The sequence below is a fragment of the Dasypus novemcinctus genome, chromosome 10, assembly GCF_030445035.2.
Source record: "Dasypus novemcinctus isolate mDasNov1 chromosome 10, mDasNov1.1.hap2, whole genome shotgun sequence".
Lineage (NCBI taxonomy): Eukaryota > Metazoa > Chordata > Mammalia > Cingulata > Dasypodidae > Dasypus > Dasypus novemcinctus.
This window is the reverse complement of record NC_080682.1, coordinates 86,043,879-86,066,998: the sequence shown is the minus strand read 5'-3', so window position 1 is coordinate 86,066,998 and position 23,120 is coordinate 86,043,879. Positions and strand designations below refer to the sequence as shown.

General features: G+C 42.7%; 1 protein-coding gene across 8 annotated transcripts in view; it reads right to left on the bottom strand.

Annotated features, from left to right (window-relative positions):
• Positions 1 to 23,120, bottom strand: part of DENND2B (DENN domain containing 2B) — a 190,305-nt gene that overhangs the window by 63,179 nt on the left and 104,006 nt on the right. The window lies entirely within an intron of this gene.

Below are 23,120 nucleotides of genomic sequence, written 5' to 3'. Positions count from 1 at the left end.
TAGTAAAAGAACTATCCTTTAGAGAACACTATTTTATGCCAAAATAATGAAAGAGAGAACAAGGTTAAAATTTAAGAATTTATGCAGATTTAACGTAAGAAGTGCTAGACTTATACACTGAAAAACTTCAAAACATCACTGAAAGAAATTATTTATAAGAAGATTTAAATAAATGGAAATACATACATCTCATGTTCGTGAATCAAAAGTCATAATATTTGTTAGGATAGGAATACTCCCCAAATTGATTTACAGATTCGACACAATCCCTATCAAAATCCCAGCTGGCTTCTTTGCAGAAATTGACAAGCTGACCCTAAAATTTTATGGGAATGCAAGGGACCCAGAACAGCCAAAAAATCTTGAAAAAGAATAAAGTTGGAAGACTCAGGCTTCCCTATTTCAAAGCATACTACAAAGCTTCAGTAATCAAGATTATGGCGCTGGCGTAAGAACAGAGAGATCAATGAAATAGAATGGAGAGTCCAGAAATAAACCTATACGTTTACAGTTAATTGATTTTCAACAAGGATGCCAAGACAATTCAATGGGGGAAAGAACAGTCTTTTCAACAAATAGTGCTAAGACAACTGAATTTCTTATACTAAAGAATTAACTAGTACCTGTACCTCACATCATATGCAAAAATTAAAACAAAATGGATCATAGACCTAAATATCAGAATTAAAACTACAAAAGCAAAGTTTAGAAGAAAACATGGAGTAAATCTTTGTTATTTTGATTAGGCAATGGTGTCTTAGAACACCAAAAGCACAAACGACAAAAGAAAAAAGATTAATTGGACTACATAAAATGAAAAGCTTTCGTATTATGAACAATACCATTAAGAAAGTGAAAAGAAAATCCACAGAATGGGAGAAAATATTTTTAAGTCATATGTCTGCTAAGGAACTTGTAACCAGAGCATATAAAGAACTCTTATAACTCAATAAAATTAACCAAATTTAAAATATGGGCAAAGGCCTTAAATAGACATTTCTCCAAAGTTATAAAATTGGCCAATAAATACATGAATTGAAGCTCAACATCATTAGTCATTCAGGGAATGAAAATCAAAACCACAATGAGATACCACTTCACACCCATTAGGAAGGGTATTTAAAAAAAGAGAGATGAAAACAATAACTATAGAGGAAATGAAGAAATTAAAACCCTCATACATTGTTGGTAGAATAGTAAAATGGTACAGCCTCTTTGGAAAACAGTTTGGCAGTTTCCTACAAAGTTAAACACAGAGCTACCATATGACTCGGCAATTCCACTCCTAGGTATAAGAGATCATGTGTCCACGCAAATTCTTGTTCACCAATGTCCATAACAGCATTCACCATTCACAACAGCCAAAAAGTAGAAACAATCCAAGTGACCATTAACTGATGGATGGGATAAACAAAATGTGGTATATCCATACACTGAAATACTATTTGGCAATAAAAAAGAATGAAGCATTTATTCATTCTACAATATATATGGGCCTTGAAAACAGTATGATAGGTGACAGACTTGGCCCAGTAGTTAGGGCGTCCATCTACCACATGGGAGGCCCAGGGTTGGGCCTCCTTGACCCGTGTGCAGCTGGCCCATGTGCAGTGCTGATGCACGCAAGGAGTGCCCTCCACACAGGGGTGTCCCCCGCGTAGGGGAGCCCCACGCGCAAGGAGTGTGCCCCGTAAGGAGAGCCGCCCAGTGCAAAAGAAAGTGCAGCCTGCCCAGGAATGGTGCCACACACACAAAAAGCTGACACAACAAGATGACACAACAAAAAGAAACACAGATTCCCGTGCCGCTGACAACAACAGAAGCGGACAAAGAAGAAGACACAGCAGATAGACACAAGAGAACAGACAACCAGGGTGGGGGGGGGGAATAAAAAAATAAATAAATCTTTTTTAAAAATGTACAATAACTATTTTAAAAAACCAGTATGATAAGTGAAAGAAGGCAGTCACAAAATACCACATATTATCTGATTCCATTGATATGAAATGTTCAAAATGGGTACATCTAAACAGAAAGCCTAGGGCTAGGGTGAGGGTTGGGGAACAGAGAGTTACTGCAGTGAGAGCTAGAGTGGTTTTTTCTTTTGATTTATTTGTTTTTCTTTTATATATGTATGTTGTTTGTTTTCTTGTTTTGTTTTTATTTTTTTTGGAGTGGTTTTTTTTTGAGGTGATAAAGATGTTCTGGAAGTGGTGGTAATGGCTGTACAACTCTGAACGTATTAAAAACTATTGAATTTTTTAAAATTATTTATTTATTATTTTTAAATTACATTAAAAAAAATATGAGGTCCCATTCAACCCCACCGCCCCGCCCCCCATTCCCCCCACAGCAACACTCTCTCCCATCATCATGACACATCCACTGCACCTGGTAAGTTCATCTCTGAGCATCACTGCACCCCTAGTCAATGGTCCACATCATAGCCCAGACTCTCTCACGTTCCATCCAGTGGGCCCTGGGGGGATCTACAAATGTCCCGTAATTGTCCGTGAAGCACTATCCAGGACAACTTCACGTCCCGAAAACGCCTCCACATCTCATCTCTTCCTCCCGATTGTATATTTTAAATGGGTCCAAAAATTTTTTTTTGGCTTTAACAATGGGAATTTATTCACGGTTTTTTAAAAAACTTTTTTATTGAAGTTTATCATTCATACATGAATATACATAAACAAGTGTATTGTAAATTTATGAATTTACAAAACATACATATCATCATATAGGGCTCTAAATGGGCAAATTTTATAAAATGTGAATTATATCTCAATAAAGATACTTTTAAAAAAGGCAAACAGAAGGACAATATTGGGACTATTGAAAAATAGAATATAGACTATACACTTTATATCAATGTCAAATTTTCTGAACTTGTTAACTATAATTAATGTGTTGCATAAATGAATATTCTTCCTAGGAAATATACTTGAAAATACTAAGTTTTAAAGAGCATGATATATGCAACCTACTCTCAGATGTTTAGAAAATTGGATGGATGGATAGATGGATGGATGGATGGATGAAATGATTTAACATGTGGCAAAATGTGAAAAGTTGGTAAACCTGGGCACCTGAGTAGGAGGTATACTGGAGTTCTCTATATTGTTTTGTATTATTTTTGCAACTTTTTTGTACATTTGAAATTATTTCAAAATTAAAAGAACACAGGGAAAAAGAAATTTTAAGTGCCTTGGAGAGCAGTTACGAGAAATAACACAAGCATAAGGGAGGAAGCAGCGTGCCAGCTGGGCCCTTGAGCCTTGGCAGAGTTGCAACATCTACTCTCCAGGTCATTGGACTCACTCAAGACAGCTAACAAGGAGATGAGGATGGACAACCACCACACCAAGGAACCGAGAGAGCCTACAACTGCAAGCAGGAGATTCCATCCATCGGCCATGTGGGAGAGAAGCCCCCTCTCAATTAAGAGGGAGAATGGACATCACCATCCAGAGTTCCCAAGATTGGGGAATAAAATATGGACTAGAGTGGACTTACTGGTATTCTACCATAGAATTATTGTGATTCTAGCAATGGAAGAAATTGTATCATTTCAGTGGCTACTGGAGTTGCTGAAGGCAGGAAGAGGGAAAGAGATGTATATGGGGGCATTTTCAGGACGTGGAGTTGTCCTGAATGATAGCTCAGGGACAGATGCAGGACATCATATATCCTGCCATAACCCCTGCATGGACTGGGAGAGAGTGTAGACTACAATGTGAACTACAGTCCATGCTGTGCAGCAGTGCTCCAGGGTGTATTCATCAATTGTAATGAATGTGTCACACTGATGCAGGAAGTTGTTGATGTGGAAAATGTGGGGGAGTGTGGGGAGTGGGGCATATGGGAATCCCCTATATATTTTTTAATGTAACACTTTGTGTGATCTATTTATCTTTTAAAAATGAATAAAAAATATATTAAAAAAAAAAAAGAAATGAAAGTGAGGACGCAGCTAGTAGGAACAAAGGTGATTACCTGATGGTGAGGGTGAGATAGCACTGAAAGGCTCCTCGAAGGCAAATACTACAGAAGCTTTTGGAAAAAGGAAACCAAAGCTCAGGCTCACTTTTATCCTTCAGAGGGTAGAGATAATTTTTCTCTACCTGTTGACCTTTAAGCATTGCCATTAGGACCGAAAAAGTCAATGATGGGGAAAAAAATCTTTATAAACTTATGTACGTAGCATAATGTTGGTAATTATTCATTTATTACTATTACTACTACTGCTATCACTACCACTATTACTATTGTTAGCCAAGCTTGGCACTGTGCTAGGACATCTATGTACACTGACTTTGGTCAAATACTTTCCACCTGCACAAGCCCAGGACTGAGTATTTGATATATGGCTGTGTGTGTAATGCAGTAAGAAGGAAGAGAAAAGGTAGCCCTGGAAGCTTTCCCAGGCCTGTACCCAAGGTCCCCAGGGAGCACAGTGCTACAAGAAATCAACTTGCTAAGCATTAGCTTTCAACTGTGTCCATGATGGCCTCACAATAACCACCACTGCCCATCAAAACAATACTGGACCTGCTCTAGCAGCTCCCAGGCAGACCCTCAAGGAAAGGACAGAAGATATGGGGAAAGGCCAGAAACTGAAATATTTTAAAAGAATACAAGGAAAAAATATTCTTTCTTTCTCTGAATTTCCAATCTAAGGGATGGACCCACTGCTTTGAAATGTTATTATATGGTGGTATATGAGAACAGAGAGCCAACTTAGTAAAAAGGAAAAATGTAGCTGACTCTAACATGTAGGTGGATCAAAAAAAAAAAAGTCCTATGAAGATGTAACCAAGAGAGGAACAAATCAAATCTGCTCCCAGGCCCATGGCAGGGACCCTAAGTCACACTTCTGCAAGAGCACAGCTGCCATTCTCACAAGTGGCCTGGGAATTCAGGCATCTTGGGCAGGCACTGCTGAGGACCCAAGAAGGGCCCATGAGGTCAGAAGAACAGAGATGCCAACTCACCGTTCCTTTTCCCCACAACTGCTCTCGCTAGGCCAGGTCTAAAATATTCAGGGAATAATTTGGGGGCATAAGAAGCTGAAGGTCAGACTACCTAACCCTTTATACCTGAAGCTCAGGCTTGAGCACTCTCTCTGTAGCTGGTTTCTTGGTGGGCACTGCTTCTCTCAGTGCCCTAAGAACAGTCCTAAGCTTTCATCTGTGTTTCAGCCTGCTATCTTGACTATTCAGGCTACAAGGAGAAAAAGAGCACCGAAGCAGAGGAAATGTCCACTGGGAATAGGGCAGGAAGCCAGGGGAATTAGCTTCACTAATCCCCAGGCCCATCAATGGCAAAGGACAGGCAGAAACTACATATTTGAAAAATGAAATTCTTCAGTTAACATTTACAGCCAATCATGAGTTGCTCAAAAACCCAGCTCTGACAAATTATAGACAACTACCTGAAGAGTTACAATCCAGAGAAAGGAACGTAATACGGTACTTCTGGAACAAGAACTTTTCTACAAACCTGGGATTGAGACAGGGACCTCAGTCCCAGGCACTTGAGGTGCAGTGGGAAGAACACCTGACTTCGGAGTCAGGTGACTGGATCCAACTGTACCTCTGTCAACTCCTAGTTATATGACCTTGTACAAGTGAGTCACTTTCTCAGTAAGGATGGCAGTGATGATAATGATGATACAAGCCTACCTCATATAATTGCTATGCCTGGCAGACAAAAGCTTAAAAATTGTTTTTTTCTTCCAGATTATACTTTCCTGGATTCGGAAGACATCCTCTCCATTCCCTAGCTAGAGTCACTTTCAGACTCCCTAGTATCACCAGTCGATCCATTTATTCTATGCCAGGCACTGTGTAAGGTGCTGGAGGTATAAAATGGACAGACACGGACCCTGCCTTAGAGGAGCCAACTCTAAAGGGAGAGAAAACAAGTAAAAAGTGAACTCTAGAAAGGCCTCATAGAAAGGTGGCATTTGAATTACAGACTAATCTGTTACCCAGAATAAAAGAGCCTAAGGAAACAAAGCAGCACTTCTTATGAGACATGCTGGCAGATTCTTTATACACAGGCAGAACTCAGAGACATTGTAGATTTGGTTCCAGACCACCACAATAAAGCAATCACAATAAAGTGAGTCACAAATTTTTTGGCTTCCCAGTGCTTATAAAAATTATGTTAACACTACCCTGTTGTCTACTAAGTGTACAATAGCATTACGTCTAAAAAAAGCAATGTACATACCTTAATTAAAAATATTTTATTGATAAAAATTGCTAACCATCATCTGAGCCTTTAGCAAATCGTAATCTTTTTGCTGGTAGAGGGTCTTGCCTTGATGTTGACAGCGGCTGACTAATCAGGGTGGTGGTTGCTGAAGGCTGGGGTGGCTGTAACAATTTCTTAAAATAACCATAAAGTTTGCTCTCTCGATTGACTCTTCCTATCACGAAAGACTTCTCAATAGCATGCAATGCTGTTTGAAAGCATTTTACCCGCAGAAGAACTTCTTTCAAAACTGGAGCCAATCCTCTCAAACCCTAGTACTGCTTTAGCAGCTTAAGTTTATGTAATACCTCATTTTATTGCATTTTGCAGATAATGTGTTTTTTACAAATTGAAGGTTTGTGCAACCCTGCGTTGAGCAAGTCTGTCAGCACCATTTTTCCAACAGCATGTGCCTACTTCTTGTCTCTGTGTCACATTTTAACTAAGATATGTACACTGCTTTTTGGACATAATGCTATTGGACACTTAATAGGCTACAGTATAGTATAAGCATAACTTTTTTTTTTTCCAAAGATTTATTTATTTAATCCCCCCCCCTCCCCACCCCGGTTGTCTGTTCTCAGTGTCTATTTGCTGCGTCTTGTTTCTTTGTCTGCTTCTGTTGTCGTCAGCGGCACGGGAAGTGTGGGCAGCGCCATTCCTGGGCAGGCTGCACTTTCTTTCGCGCTGGGCGGCTCTCCTTAGGGGGTGCACTCCTTGCGCGTGGGGCTCCCCTACGCGGGGGACACCCCTGTGTGGCAGGGCACTCCTTGTGCGCATCAGCACTGCACATGGGCCAGCTCCACACGGGTCAAGGAGGCCCGGGGTTTGAACTGCGGACCTCCCATGTGGTAGACGGACGCCCTAACCACTGGGCCAAGTCCGTTTCCCCATAACTTTTTTTATGCACTGGGAAACCAAGAACTCATATGACTCCTTTTTTTGAGATATTCACTTTATAGCAGTGGTCTGAAACTAAATTCACAACATCTCCAAGATATGGCTATATTCTAAGTCCTTTGCTGTCATTTCAACAGTGTTCACAGCATCTTCACCAGGAGTAAATTCCATCTTAAGAAACCACTTTTTTTGCTTATCCATAAGAAGCAACTCCTCATCTGTTGAAGTCTTATCCTGAGATTGCAGTAATTCAGGCACATCTTCAGGCTCCACTTCTAATTTTAGTTCTCTTACTATCTTCACCATATAAGAATAATGAAAGAGTTTGAAATATTGTGAGAATCAACAAAATGTGACATAAGGACATGAAATGAGTACATGCTGTTGGAAAAATGGCACAGACTTGCTCGACAACACAGGGTTGCCACAAATCTTTAATTCATAAAAATACACAGTATCTGTGAAGCACAATAACACAAGCACAATATATGCTTGTAATTATAATAGCTAAAATAATTAAGTATTTCACATGTATCAAATCATTTAATCCTATAACAACCCTATGTACTTTACTGAGGAAACAGCAGTTAAAGAGCTTGCCCAAAGTCACACAGCAGAAACAGCCTGTGCCAGCGACCCAGTGTTCAGCCAGGACTGTGTACTGCTTGCTCTCCATGGTCTTCTAATTCAATCCTCCTATTCTATGAGGTACTGATATTATAGCACCATTTTCCCAATCAGGAAACTCAGGTTCAGAGAGATTAGGTGACTGGCTCAAAATCACTCATCCCATGAAGGGGCAGGGCAGAACGTGGACACGATTCAATCTGACTCCACAGGACATTTACTTTCCTTCATATCAACTGGGATGCCTGTTAAAAACAGAGTCCCCCACCTTCCCCCGTCTTCTGACTGAGAACCTGTGGGCACAGAGTCTAGGAATTTACATTTGTAATAAGCACTTTAGGCCAGCCTTACACACACTTACATGTGAAAACCTGTACCTCTAGCATGTTCTCTGAGGAACTGAAAGGTGTGAAGGGTCACCATTCACTATCTTCCCAAGAGTTTGCCCAGCTGTCAGAGGACGAGAGGAGGACACTGGGCCCCTCCTCCTCCTGGCACCCCTTAGCTTCTTGTAGCTTCACAGAACCACGGAACCACAGTGACAAAGGAACAGCTGTATCACTGGATCCCTCCCGTGAAAGCATTCTCAATGTCTCATCCAAAGGTTTCTTCAGTTTCCCGGGGTACTCAGGGCTTTTGTACCTCAAAACAACTCTCCCTGTCACCCACCCCAGGTTGCTAACCACCTCTTTCCTCACCTTTTCCTCACTTCCCAACTCCTGGGAAGAAGAGTTTATATCAGAAGTCAAATGTTTTTGGTCTGAATCTGGTGGTATACAGGAAGACATGCATCATTTGCCCTTTTCTTTCTTTAATTTGAATGAGTTGTCAAACGTTTAAAAAATGGGTGAGTACAATAAAAATTCAGATTCTGGCTTCTCTTGGAAAATGAGGAATTCTGCCATCGCTGCCCACACTTACTTTTGGCAACAGTTGACCAGAGCTGGGTAGAAGAGACCCCGTGATGGTGAGTGTGTCAACTCAGCCAGGTAATTATGCCCACTTGTTTGGTCAAGCAAGCAGCGGGCTAACTGTAAAATGATGATCATGGACTTTAATCATCAGTGAGTTAATTGCATAGATGGCTGATTTCATCTACAATCAACTGAGGAGACTGACATCAGCAGTATCATCCAATCAGTTAAAGGCCATAAAAGGAGAAGTGATTTTAGCATTCAGACAGAGAATCCCCATCTTCACTTCAGATAGCCAGTTGTGGGGGGGTTAGGAGGCAGCAGCCACACAAAACCTCCAGGATGGCTAAGTCTCAGCAGGGCAAGAAAAAAGAGCCTGTTCTACGGCAAGGCACCACTTCATGGCTGCTTGAAAACCACCATCTATTCTCCTTACTGCCACTGGAGGAAAGACCCCATGCAAGGCTCCCTGCTTTTGCTCCAACCAGTCTTTGTCTTGCAGCTCTCTCCCAGCCCTCTGAGTGCTCCTTCTCCCTCAACCCAATTCCATCACCCCATCCAGAGATGCCTCTCCCCAAGGTCCAAAAAGGTCACCAGTTAGAGGTCAATCTCTGAAGAAACATTTTCTGAGAAGTGCTGAGTGTCTAAGAATGAACCTTTCCATGCTAGAGCCAAAACCTGTTCCCTAGTTTAGGTGACATTTTTAAATGTACATTTGGTGCTTCTGTAGACTTGACAGTATGCCTTGCCCCTGAAAAAAGACATTTGAACCCTGAGAGTAATGAGAAACAGATATAAGCATTTGGATGGAAACCTCCCAATCTGTTGGGGTTTCAGTTGCCAATGAGAGGAAACACAAACACTGCTAAGCATTCTGCTTCACTAGTCCAGGTAAGAAGTCACCATACCTGACAAAGGAAATCTCTAAACCAGGTGAGAGAATTTCTGCTCACACAGACATTCCACTAGTTTTCTAACCAATCTGGTCATGTGGAAGTGGGAGCTTAGGAAGTAGCCAGAAGGGAAGGAAAAGGTGGGAAAGGGGAACTTTCGTGTCTGCTATAAGGACTGGGTTACAGCCAAGATGCAGCTGCTGTAGTCTGACTGCCCCCGAGGTCAAGCCGGTCTATTCATCCTACTGAGTAGGCAAATCCCTACTGAGACAGGCTTCACCTCCTTACTGACTCCCTCCTCTCCTCCCCAGGCCCTGGCCACAGAGATAGGATGGCTGGCAGCAACCCCAGAGAGCAGGTTTTAAGTTCTTCCTCTGAGACTCTCACAACCAACACTGGTGCTCATACTCCAAGGCTTAACAACTGTGCCTAAATCAGATGATCCTTCTCTCCATGGGACCTTAACCTCATCTGGGGCATTCATTCATCTTCTGAATTCTCACTTCAGCCCCTGTTCTTCCTGAATGAGGGAAGGTCCCCTGCTAACTTCCCTGTGGAAAAGCCCCCTTCCACGCTAGAGGGAGACAAGTCCACCACACACTACAAGCAAAGGTGCAGCCCCTCACAACCACCTGCCTGCCTGGTTCTCAAAGAGCTAAACGGGCTCCTAGAAATGGATGAAGAAAAGAACTTGAAAAACTGCTATGGTCCTTTTTTATCTTCTTGAGGCTTCCTGCTTCATTCTCTCCATGTTGCACCTCTCCCTCCTTCCCACCTACACACATAACCCAGAGTTCCTACAAGCTTCAGAAAGGGCAGGCACTAGAATGAGTTCCTTTTAAGGATCTGAACCAGAGTTCTCAAAAAGTTCTCTCCTATTGCAGGGACAGATGCAGGACATTATACATCCTGACAGAGTCCACTGAATGGACTGGGAGAGAGTGTAAACCACAATGTAAACTATAATCCATGCTGTGCAGCAGTGCTCCAAAATATATTCATCAAACTCAATGAATGTACCACAGTAATGAAAGTTGTTGTTGATGTGGGAGGAGTAAGGGGTGCGGTGAATGGGGTACACGGGAACTTCTCATATTTTTAATGTAACATTTTGTGTGATCTATGTATCTTTTAAAAAAGATAATAACTTAAAAAGAAAAAGAAAAAATAAATAAATAGGCGGCAGACTTGGTCCAGTGGTTAGGGCGTCCGTCTACCACATGGGGGGTCCGCGGTTCAAACCCCGGGCCTCCTGACCCGTGTGGAGCTGGCCCATGCGCAGTGCTGATGTGCGCAAGGAGTGCCTTGCCACCAGGGGTGTCCCCCACATAGGGGAGCCCCACACGAAGGAGTGTGCCCCATAAGGAGAGCCGTCCAGCACGAAAGAAAGTGCAGCCTGCCCACGAATGGTGCCACACACACAGAGAACTGACACAACAAGATGATGCAACAAAAAAAAGAAACACAGATTCCTGTGCCGTTGACAACAACAACAACAACAAAAAAAAGCGGACAAGGAAGACGAAGCAAATAGACACAGAGAACAGACAACCAGGGTGGGGGTGGGGGGTGGAGAAAAATAAATAAATAAATAAATAAATCTTTAGAAATAAATAAATAAATAATAGGTTGTGGGCTTAAAAAAAAGTTCTCTCCTGCAATTGTCCCTGGATGGGACTAAGATAGGAAGGGGGTTGTTTATACTTTACAGCTCTGCCTGAACTAATAGCTCTAAGTCTTGCTATAGCGACTCACCTAGGAAGTTCAGCCATCCCACTGGTCTTCTGACATCCCTATCCCCTCTGTACCTACTTGGCTGAGAAAGCTGTGGGGAGGTGCTAACTAGTTTCTTCTCAGTCTTCTGAACAACCCTCAGTACTTAGCAGAGAGATCTTCACATAAAAGCTGCTCAAATAAATGCTGATTGACTTAATTGATGATGAAGGTTGCAAAGAGCCAAAGGTAAGGGGTTACAAATGGCCCTAGAAGTTCTAGCACTGGCCATATCTCCTATCTAGCACTGGCCTTCTCTTCCAAAAGTCACAGCTGCTATAAAACCCAAAGAAGGGAAGCAGTTTGATATTATTGATGAATTCCTAAAGAAATACTGGATTATGTTTGTAAACTGATCTTTCCCTCTGGGCATATTAGATTATATTGGATTCATAGGTTTACTTTATTAAGTAATTATGTAAACCTCTTGTGCCAGTAAGGCACCCTTTGGTGGGTGGGGACTCACAAATAAAAGGCATGGCAAAGGACAGAGTTAAGGGTTTTTGATGTTGGGGTTTTGATGTTGGAGCTTGATGCTGAAGTCTTAAGCTGGAGCCCTGGGAAGTAAGCACACAGAGGAAACAGAAGCAAGCCACTGGAAGAGAGGAACTCTGAACCCAGAAAGAAGCAAGCCCTGGGAAGAGAGGAACCCAGGAAGCCTGAACCCTGGCAGACGTCAGCCGCAATCTTGCTCCAATAGACATTGGAAATAGACATTGGTCAAGGAAGTAACTTATGCTTTATGACCTGGTATTTGTAAGCTCCTACCCCAAATAAAAAGCCTTTATAAAAACCAAACGATTTCTGGTATTTTGCATCAGCACCCCTTTGGGTGACTAATACAGGGAGTTTTAAAGCGGAAGCTGCCACCAATGCCACCAGTGGTAGGCCTTTCCTCTTACCCTTTAGACAACCTTGTCTACCTTGGCGGCTTTCATCACAAGTGTCTTCCAGATCCCTATTATATCTCATCTAACACGTTTCTAAGGAATGGTTGTTCCTGGAAAACTTGCATTAATCTCATTCATGTTGGCTTTTTCCTGCCTCACCCCTCTTTTCCTTCCCTCTTTTCCTTATTCATTTCTTACAACTTTGTCTTTGGCTCTGCTGTGCCTAGAAAATAAGGGATTACAAGGGAAAGGGGAGAAAGTAGCCTCAGGAAGTTAGTTGGGTGGACATCAAAAGCTTTAGAAAGGGCATCAGGAAGGATTTTCTCAAGATTATCCCATAATTCCCTCAAAATGCCAGACCTCTCTTCTCCCTTGCTGCTTCTGCATACTTGTGCTTTGGTTCTTTTCCATTCCAGGTTTTTCCATTCCCAGGTTCTGCAATTCTAGGTCCAAATAACCCTTCAAGCAAAAATGCCTGGGTGAGTATAAGCCTGGTCTAGTGGAGAGGAACCAAGATTTGTTTTGCCAGGGAGTCAGAAAGAAGATTACCAGGTGATTTTATAGGTCTCTATGAGGTAGAAATGGCTCTCAACCAACCAAAGGAAAAGATATTTTGTTGTTGTTGTTGAATAATGACCAGGAAAAAAAATTAACCCTTTCCATCTCTTCACTGTCCATTTCTCACTCCTATACCCTCTTTCCCAACCATCCTCCTTAAAGAAAACCCTCTGAGAGTTTGGGCTTTCAACCTCAACCATTTTCAATCCCTCTTCCTGCCAGCTGGTCCTTCTCCCCTTCAGTACAGATTCTGTGGAGGTTTTAACCTGGGTTTAAACACTTCCTGAAAGCCTAAAATGGGGTGAGGGCCTGTTAGGCAATTCTGGGCTAAAGGAAATCTCGTGGCTTCCAAGATAAGTTTTAAAAATCTAAAAACTGCTGATTCTGCCAGCCTGGAATGACGGCTTCTCACCAAGCAGCCTAATCCAGCTCTGCCAGGTGATGGAGCCCACTTTGCCCAGTGACTTGTCACCATTTTGGGAAAAAGGAAAAGGCAGAAGAGAGGCTTGGCTCCCCCAAAGAACGCTGCTCCTAAGGGCTGACCACTGCCTTCTTCCACTTCAGCTGGCAGAACCTGAAAGGTTTCATAATGATGACGATTCAAAGGTCACAGCCCTATCTCCTATCAGTGCCTCCCTCTGGCCAGCTGCCATTTCCTGTACAAGCCAGGAATGTTCATGCCTCCAAGCCTCTATTTAACCAATTTCTTCTATCATGAATAGCCTCTGACCATTCTTTATAAAATAATCAGTTCAAGTACTTTCCTGACCCTAATATTGACTTCTTCCAGGCTTGCTGATCTACTTGAAATCAATCTAAATGATGGCCAGATGCCTCCTCTGCTCTAGAAAAAGACGCTACCCACAAGATGCACTTTCTCAGAGGAAGACTAGGGAAATAGTAAGGGCTGGGAAAGTCTCTGTACATCAGTTTTCCCATCTGTGTAACAGGGAGAACACTCCACTTCTATACTGAGAACATAAAGAACAACGAGAAGCCATTGATAAAGAGAAAGACCTACTCAGAACCAAGAGGGAACACACTTGAAGTCTCTTGGCCCAGGAATTTAGCTTTTTCCCCAACTCCCAGACTCAACATCTCTTCCCTTGTCCTGGCTCTTTTAGCTGACTTGCTTCCTAGTTCACTGAGAAAAGAGAAACGAGAATCTTGTTTAATCTTTAGTAAGTTACCTCTTATAACATTCATCTACCATCAGCATCAGTGCAGATCATAGCATTCATTCCTCTCCTCAAAACCCTGGCATGGCTCCCTGACGCTCAAAGGCCCTACAACACCTGAGTCCCTTTTACATCCCTGACCTCCTCTCTCTCTCCACTGCAGCCACCTTGCTATCTCCGCAAACATGCAGCACATATTCCTACCGTGGGGCCTTCATACTTGGTCCGCCTTGTACATGGAACACACTCCTTCCAGAAAGCCTGCTCCCTCACCTCCTTCAGGCCTTTGGCCAGATGTCATCTTCTCAGTGAGGACTTCCCTGACCACACTACAGAAATGAAAACCCCATCCCTACCACATTTATATCCTTTTTTCCTGTTTTACTTTTTTTCTCCATAGAGTTCATCGCCACCTAACAAATTACTTTTCTTTCTACTCATTTTTTATATTTATATAAGCTCCATCTAGGGTTTTTTGTCTGTTCTCACTGTTGTACCCTCAAGTGCTTCAGATAGTCCTTGACACAAACTAGGTAGTTGGCAAATATTTTCTGAATGAAAAACATTTGCCACCAGTTCAGAGAGGCCCTGCCAGTCACTATCACACTCCCTGGTCAGGGTGGACAGGGTGGGCAGCTTTGGGCTCCATTGTCCAGGCCCATCTTCGGTCCCTAGCAGCCTGCCCAGGGAAGGGTCTAACCTACCTGCAGCAACCACTTACATTCAGAAAATTCAAAAGGGGGCCACAACTCTGAGCACCCAGAAGATTCAGGGCAAGGTGACCACAGCCCAAAAACTCCACTGAAATTATACTCTGGAAAGACTGCAACAACTTCCCTATTGTTAAATACAAAGATCCTTTCTTAGGAGCTTAATAAATTCCTTTCCTGAAGTCTACTGTTTTGGACACGACTGATCAGCCCCTCCCTCAAACACTGAAATGGTAGCAATTCTCAACCGGGAATATAACCCCTTGGGGTTGCATTTTACCATCTGCCTGGGAGATCCTTATGCTCATCAAAATGGGTCACAGGTTAAGAAAGGTTGGGAGGGCTTGACATATTGATCTGTATTAACTGCCACAGTAAACACTGTCTCAAACAGAGGGGCTCCTGAGGGCTCTAGAGACATCCAGACACTCCTAGCAGGGCAGGCAAGCTCAGAATTCAGCACCGGGTCAATAGGCCTTACTTTCATTTATGCTCCCCAGGGTAACCGCGTTAGACTTATTTATAGTTTCCCTACACATGGCTCTTCTGCCCCTCCATTTGAACCTATAATTAGCACTATACTTGTTAAATATATGTCCCAGTGACTTAAATCTTTGGTCTATCTATGTGCCAGTTGAACCCTGAATCTCAGGAAATCTGTAACACCCACCCTCCAGTTGATTGGACTCATCCAGGACAACTAACAAGGAGATGGTGATGGACAACACCCTCCCAAGGAACAGCAAGTGTCTGCAACTGCAAGCAAGACAGCTCCGTCCATCTGTCCCATGGGTTTTAAGCCCCTCTCAATTAGAAACAGAGTGGGCATCACTATCCCAAAATCCTCAAGACTGGGGAATGAACAATGGACTAAAGTAGATTCATTACTATTCTATTATAGACTTACTATTATTCTAGCAGTTGAAGAATTTTTATCATTGATATAAAGGCAGTGGCCACCAGAAATCCTGAGGGGAGGGAGAGGGAAGAATAGGTGTAATATGGGGGCACTTTCAGGACATTGGAATTGTCTTGCATGACATTGCAATGATGGATACAGGCCATTATATATTTTGTCATAACCTATAAAACTGTGCAGGACAGAACGTAAACTATAGTAGCAATGCTTCAATATATGTTCATAATTGTAACAAATGAATCACACTAATGAAGGGTGTTGTTAATGTGGGAAAGTGTGGGAAGGGGAAGGAGGGAGGTATATAGGAATACCCTATTTTTTTATGTAACATTTATGTAATCTAAAGCATCTATAAATTTTTTTAAAATTAATAATAATAACATAGTTGGGAAACACTATAGAAAGAAATAGAGAAAAGATAGTCATGTGTAGGCAGCTAAGGCTTACAGTTGCCTATTACTTGAACACTTTGAGGGTCTCTCCCCAGCCAGGCTCCGTGCTACACTCTGGTCCTTGCCCTTGAGCAGTGCCCTCTCCTCCCTGAGACAGAAACGTAATGATTCTGGAACAATGCACTAAGAGCTGTGACGGAACTATGAACTTAGAGCTCTGGAGCAAGGAGAAAGACACCTCATGAGGTAGACAGGTTGGGTGTTGGACAGGGCTTCTAGAGGTATAAAGAAGTGATATTTGGTTCGAGTCCTGCAAGACTTGTAGGAGATAAAGACAAGAGTAGGCCACTGCAAGCAGAGGAAAAACCATAAGCAAAAGCCAAGGAGACCTTCAAGTAAACAAAGATTTCTGAAGTACAACACAAAAGGTGGTAACCATAATGGAAAACACAATGATAAATTAGACTCCATTAAATAAGAACTTCTGTTCAAAAAACCAACAGAGAGTGAAAAGGCAACCTCAAGGTAGTGCTCATCCTCATTAGTCACCCGGGAAAAGCTAACTATAACCACAATGCATTACCATTATATATCTACTGGAATGGATAAAATGAAAAAGATAGAAAATACCTAGTGTAGGCAAGGATATATAGCACCTAGAACTCTCCAACACTAACAGTGAGAGTGTAAATTAATGCCAAGACTTTGGAAGAACATTGGGTTCAGTACTAAAGCTGAACATATGCCCAGCAATGCTCTCCTAGGTATACACCACTGAAAAACACACATGGGGGTACCAAAAGACAAGAATGAGAACGTTTACAGCAGCACTATGCATAACAGCTATAAACTGAAAATGTCTATCAACAATAGAATGGAAAATAAATTATGGTATATTTACATAATGGAATACTATACAGCAATGAGAATGAAGTCTATAACCTGTGCAACAACACGGATAAATACCTCAAACATTGTGTTGACTAAAAGGAGACAGGCACCATGCTGCATGATCCTCTTCATGTAAAATACGAAAACCATGAAATAAATCTATGCTATTAGAAGTCAGGACAGTGGTTACCCATAAGGAAGGGAGGGACTAAAAGGATTCTGGGATATCAGTAATATTCCATTTCTTGATCTGGGTGTTGGCTGCATGGGTTCAGACTCTAAAATTTTTTGAGATGGACACATATATCGTATGTTATGATTCAATAAAGAGTTTTAAAATAACATGCAGGACAGGGTTTGGCAGATGTGGGAACATTAGATCCCCAGAGCAAGGTTACTGAGGTGGAGAAATAAAGAATAATTCTCAAAATACAAGTCTTGGCCAGGTCACTATGGCTAAAATTCCCTTCGGGGGGAAGCTCTTTGCCCCTCAATTTTGGAAGGTAGAAGAAAGCACGCATACATGGCCAGGTTCTGCTGGTTCTATGTTTATATTTACCTCATTTAATCTTTGTAAAAATTACATGAGATCATTGTCATCTCTAGTTTATGGATGAAGAAACTGAGGCTCAGAGAGGTTAAATAATCTGCCCAGGGTTTCATAGTGTTAGATCCTGGGGTCTGGAGAAGTTGCCACTGGACTCTATAACTGATTACAGAGAACTTAAGTTCTTTGGTCTCCATTATAATGGCAGTAATGACAGGAAGCTACTGGCCATCCCAGCTACACCCCTGCAGCCCGGATCCATCCAGATAAAGAGTTAGAAATGCATATTGGTAGAAGGCCTGATGCTTGGTCCCCCAATTCTTGATGTTAAAATACCATTTTTCTTTAAACCACTTAGTTCAGGGGCCCTGAATCAACACAAATTAAATACAAGACACACTCATCTCTTGTTCTTTGGCCTTTTCCCAACATTCTTTGCTACCTAGGGATGGAAGAGCTCACAGACTCAGAGCAATGCAGTCCTGCTGGAGCTGACACGGCAGACGAGGGGAGTTTGTCCACCCAGCTGTCCGTGGTCTGTATCCACCTCCTTTAAGGGTCAGGCTTGGAAGAGAATTTTCCTTTTTTTCCTTCCTTCAAATAAAGCAAGTGCTCCTTGGCCACAGCAGGTCCGTGGTTCTCAAATTGTGCAGTGAGATGCCTGAGAGCACAGTGACGAAATCATGGAGGTGCTGCTTGAGGGAATACTCAACATGTGCCAGATACCCAACAGCAAACTCAACATTTGTCAGACACCCTGTGAGTTCACAGTTTCAACATTAGATGGTACTACATTTTTTTCAATGATGTCATTTCTTTGTAAAGCTGGGTTTTCAGCAGTTGCTGTGATAAAAGGCAAGTCCTGCATGAAAATCAATGTGGGAAAGGAAATGAGAGTGGCAATATCCAATCTGATTCCAAGACTCGAGATCTCGTGCAGCGCCTAGCACATGCCGTTAGTAGTTGTGATTATTTAAGAACAAAATAAAAATGTTTTTCCTTTCAATATATGTGTATATATTTTTTCAAATGGTTATTAAGTTGTTAGGACATCAATACCTACTAAGTCATTTAGACCTAATTACTTAATAAGTAACAAACTGTTAAGTTTGTTTTTGTTTGTTTGTTTGGCCTAGGGGTACTATGAAAACAACTGAAACAGCAAGGGCCTCTCTGCACAGTGAACTTCCGTAGCAAGGTCTCTACGTCAAAAAGCCAAAAGGGAGTTCCCAAGGGAGGCCCAACCCTGGGCTTTCAGGTTTATGGACAGGAAGTACAGACTTCTCAGAGTGGCTGACGAAACCGCTGCCCCTTGCCTGCTGAAAAGTGGCTGCACACCAGCTCCCTCTTAGCCCAGGGGCTGTGCACATCTGGGACAGTCCCGCCCAGGCTCCCAGACTCTCCTCTGAACTCCCTCCCTGAAAAGCTCTATTCAGCACCGACCTCATGAATAAAACCCACAGCCTGCCCAGATGCCAGGCCAGCAGGGGACTTCCACACTTGCCCAGACCTGAGCAAAGTCCACAAACCAAACCCATTAGCCCACAAAGGGAGGGAGTGATGGGAACTAGGGAGAGGGTGTCAGCAGAAAGGCCAACTCTGGCTTTTTGGGTGAAGATTTGCATGAATATAGGTTCTGTGTTACCCAAAGCTTTCTTAGCAGCTGCACTCCCCTCCCTCCATTCTTCCCTGAAGTAATAATCCTCTGTGGTGACATCACAGCTGTTGATACAAGTAACTGTGATGTCAAAAGACTCAACTTTCATCAGTTTAGATGGGGAGCAGGGACAGAGAATGTGATAATAGGGCAGGAATAGAATAAAGTTATGGGCCTGGAACTAGCTTTTTCATGCTAATTTCTCTGGTAAGGAAGAGCAATAACCTAGAAAAGGAAAGACCAGCCCCTGGCAGTAAGGCTGTGTGTAGAACTGTGCATACGAAATCCTGAGGGGGATGAGGGGGGAGATGTGGAGAGAGGAGACAAAAAACAGTTCTTAATTTCAGGATTTGCCAAATATGAAGATGTCCTCGGCCTGGCCAAGTAGAAGCCTTCTTTCCATCATCCACTGCCTGGGCCCAAGGCAAGCAGAGAAAAGCGTAAACAGAGAGGCTCCAGGCTGGAATGTGCCCTGGAAATTAATGTTTGGGATACTGTGCTGAGTTCTGGACTCCACACTGGCAGAGGGATAGTCTCTGTCAGGAATGTGTCCCGAGGATATTGACCAGGATGGAGAGGGCATTCAGAGGCATGTCACAGGAGAAATGACTAAAGGAACTGAGAATGTTTACCCTGGAGAAGAGAAGGTTGTGGGTGGAGAGAGTGATAATTGTGGCAAGAATTCTGAAGGGCTCTCATGAGAAAAAAGGATTATATGTGTTCTCTGTGGTCCCCCAAAGAGACCTCAAACAATGCGAAAACCCAGGGAGCCCAAAACGAAGAAGTTTTTATTCTTAAATTTCAATTAGAAACTAAGTTATTTTTAATTCTTTACTTCTCAATTACAGACCATGCTCTTGAGGACAAGGACTATCTTGTTCATTATAGAATCCCAGAGCTGAGAATAACCAGTACATAGTAGGAGTTTATACATTTTTGTCAAATAAATGAACAAAGAATGAAAGAATGGAAATGGTCTGCTGGAGTTGCTGGAGATGTTGACAGGGATTCACTCAAGTGACACGTATGTTATGAACCCCTACCACACGATACACAGCCAGCTGCATGTCGGGGCATCGGCAATGAAAAAGGCAAATAAGGTTAACTCCCACACCCTTAGAGACTGGCACAAGTAACTTCTAAGGTCCCTTCCAATAGCAAAATTCCTTGTCTCTTACAAAACTTAAAAATCTAAAATCGAGAACAGAGAGCCCCAAGAACCGCAGATAAACCCTACCTCCACACGGTCACCAAGCCTGGGGAGAGAAATCAAGCTAAGGCTGCCTTTTCAGCTGGGAGAGATCTCATACTGAGATTGCACGGCATCAGACCAGAGCAACCAGGCTAGGGCATTTATCAAGCTCCCACACCCTGGCAAAGTAGGCTCCTGTGTGCACCTGGGCCACCTCAGCCCAGCAATAAATAAGACAGATGATATGATACTTCAGACTCCCTCACTACTCTCAAGGAATTTACAACTTCCCCAACATCATCAGCCTCAGGCAATTACCCTGCTAGAGGCCATAAGACTGACAACCTAATTACTACAGCACGATTTTCAAAGAAATAATTCCAAGATCATCTTTGGCCTTTGGTGATAGGACTGGTTCCAATTGCTGAAGGCAGGAAAATATAACTGCAGGTATAAAGCAGATTATTTCACAAATATGCCAGAAGTTACCCTCATCAAAGTAGTCCTTAGAGACCTCCACATTTATTCCAACACATTCTCAAAACATTCCTGAAATTCCTGTTTGGAAATTGCCCTCAAAGACTTTGGAACATTATTCAATTTTTCTCTGAAGAAAAATATGTAGCCTTCCAGGGTGCTAACTCATTCAGAGCCATGTGACAAAAAAGGTGCAAACTAGAGCATACCATCTGAGGTCAGAAGAAGCAGTAATTGCCAAGTATACCATACAGCCTTGATATAAAAGGGGATGCATACTGAGACTCTCGCAAAACTCTACATTTTAGAATACAGCAGTGATAATTCACTGTGTTTGAGGTCACAGGACCCTTTGGGCATCTAATGAACCCCAAGAACCTCTCCAGAAATTTTATATGACACTAACTTCTGTCTACCATTTTAGGGGGTTCGCAAGCCCCCAAAGTTTCTCCATAGGCTCGGTTTAAGAATCCCTATCTAACCCATATTACCTTCCCCATTAATGTATAGGTAATTTTGAATGAAGGTCTACAGCGCTCAGCAGATACGCTGATATGCCAATGCTGGGAAATAAGAGGGGCTCACTTGTAGCAAGGCACTCAGCTTCCCTGAGTCCTTGCAGCACTATGTTTCAAACTCCAGGGTCAACAATTTACCAAATACTATGTACCATGGACTTTCAGGACTGTTGGAAACAGTTAAAGCCACAAACATCACATTCACAAACGTGACATTTTCTAATGTGGTTTGTAAACTGTTCGGGACACAATTCCCAGAGAGGAGTCAAATCTATCTCGAGGTAACCAGATTCAGTTAGCTGTGCAAGGGCAGGTATGAACAACAGGCTATAGTCACAGCTTGTATTTTCTTCCCTTTTCTAAAATCCCCAGTTTCCCTTGTGGGCAGCATGGGGAATGTACCTCTTCCCCTCTTCTGTGCCAGCCGGCATGCTCACCAAGCAGCTCGCAACACACTAAAAGCCACCCAAGTCACCACTGACTCATGTCACTGCTTTTGTAATGAGGTATGACATGTATCTAAGCTCTTGTATATTTTCATATTTTGTACCCTACAATTAGATATTTTTTGAAGGATGTAACTGACTAGTGATTCTGTTTGGTGACCTATAATTATTCACACAAGGCATCATGGTCCATCTAGGCAACTATCGAGCTTAACGCCACTATGAGCTCAGACTCCACGGAGGAGGCCTCTTGGGCCCAAGAGGGTCCAGAGAATGCTGGTTAGCAATGTTCTCCAAAGGGCCTCACTGCCCTTCCTTGGCTGCACATGGAGATATTCCTCCCTACCCACAGGCCAACTCGCTCCCCAGGTGCAAGTGTTGGAACAATTTGTTCCAACCAAGAACTCCAGCCAAGCCTACTAGCAGTGGACCACTTTGTTGGACACAGTCTCCATTACCAAGGCAATAGCAACATACAGTAACTTCTAAAACTCCCTGGGGAATTTCTCACCTGAGGGGAAAAAAGGGCCACAGCCAATAGCCCACAGAATCCTGCTGTCAGCTGCGGTGTACAGCTGGGTGCAGGAACTGGCACGGGGTCCTCTGAGCCAGCCTTTCTGTCATCTTTCTGTCATTGCCCCTGTGGGCCCACCACAGTTACTGTACCCCATGCAAGAGCCCTGGGTAGGAGGAAGGGGCTAGTTTGGCCCAAAAGACCTGTCCCAGGAAACATTTCACATATACATTTGCCAACAAAAACCAGTCCCTTGATTGTTTAATGACAGTTCAAATCCTGATTCTAAACAGCGTCAAAGATACTGCCACTAACCAGCGCAGTGCGGCTGTGAAGTACAACTGCCACCCACTCTCAAAGCAGCATGCACTTTAAGTACGAGTCTAATACCTAAATGACAGACACTTTGCAAGTTTCCCTTCTTCCCCAGTGCTTTAAAGTGCTTTATACTTTCCAAAACACTTTCACATTATCTTATTTGAGTCTCCCAACAAGCCTAGGAGGGTAAATGCATTTAAATAGCATTTTCTCCTTTTTATAAAGAAGACTGAGGCTCAGGGCAGCTAAGTGGCTTGCCCCAAGGTCACTGAACTAATAAGTGGCCTTAACAGGTCTAGAATACTTAGTAGCTGTATGACCTCAGTTTCTTCATATGACAACAACTAAAAAGTATCTACCTCATAAGGCTATTGTAAGGATGCAAGAGTTAATAATATACATAAAGCACTTGGAGCAGTGATCTACAGTAAGGACTATAAATGTAAGCTAGTCATAGAAGCAGCAGTAGCACCACCACCACTTCAGAATCCCTAATTCCAAATCTCTTTCTCCTCTATTCTGCTGCAGCTTTGCAAAGGTTT